The sequence below is a fragment of the Chrysochloris asiatica genome, unplaced genomic scaffold (genome assembly GCF_000296735.1).
Source record: "Chrysochloris asiatica unplaced genomic scaffold, ChrAsi1.0 scaffold00213, whole genome shotgun sequence".
NCBI lineage: Eukaryota > Metazoa > Chordata > Mammalia > Afrosoricida > Chrysochloridae > Chrysochloris > Chrysochloris asiatica.
Genome location: NW_006408731.1, coordinates 746891 through 747506, shown reverse-complemented (window position 1 = coordinate 747506; position 616 = coordinate 746891).

Genomic DNA, 616 nt, shown 5'->3' with positions numbered 1-616 from the left:
CATATGCTACCTCTTGAAATGGTTGTACATTTCCCATTTCCTTTTAGTACAGTGACTCTGTTTATTCCTTCCATCTTCTTTTGATGCTTTCTGCATCTTTCAATTATTTGCTCAAAGAATCTTTCAATAACAGAAGTTGAGGCTTGAATTTTTTCCTCAGTTTCCCCAGCTTGAGCAATGCTGAACGTGTTATTCCTTTTTGGTTTTCTGATTCCAGATCTTTGCACATTTTGTTGTAGTATTTGACTTTGTCTTCCTGAGCTGACTTTAAAATTTTTCTGTTCAGCTCTTGGGCATCCTAATTTCTTCCATTTGCTTTAGTGTCTCTAAGCTGGAGAGCAAGTTTCAGTGTCTCTTCTGACATCCATTTTGATCTTTTCCTTGTTTCTTGTATTCTTAATGACTTTTTGCTTTCTTCATGTATCATGTTCTTGATGTCATCCCACAACTCTTCTGGTCTTCGGTCTTTAGTGTTTAATGTATCAAATGTGTTCTTCGATGATCTTTAATTCAGGTGGGAAATATTCAAGGTCATATTTTGGCTGTTGTGGACTTATTCTCTTATAACAATTTTGATTTAAATTCTATTTTTTCTTATATAGCCACCAGCTTTCTT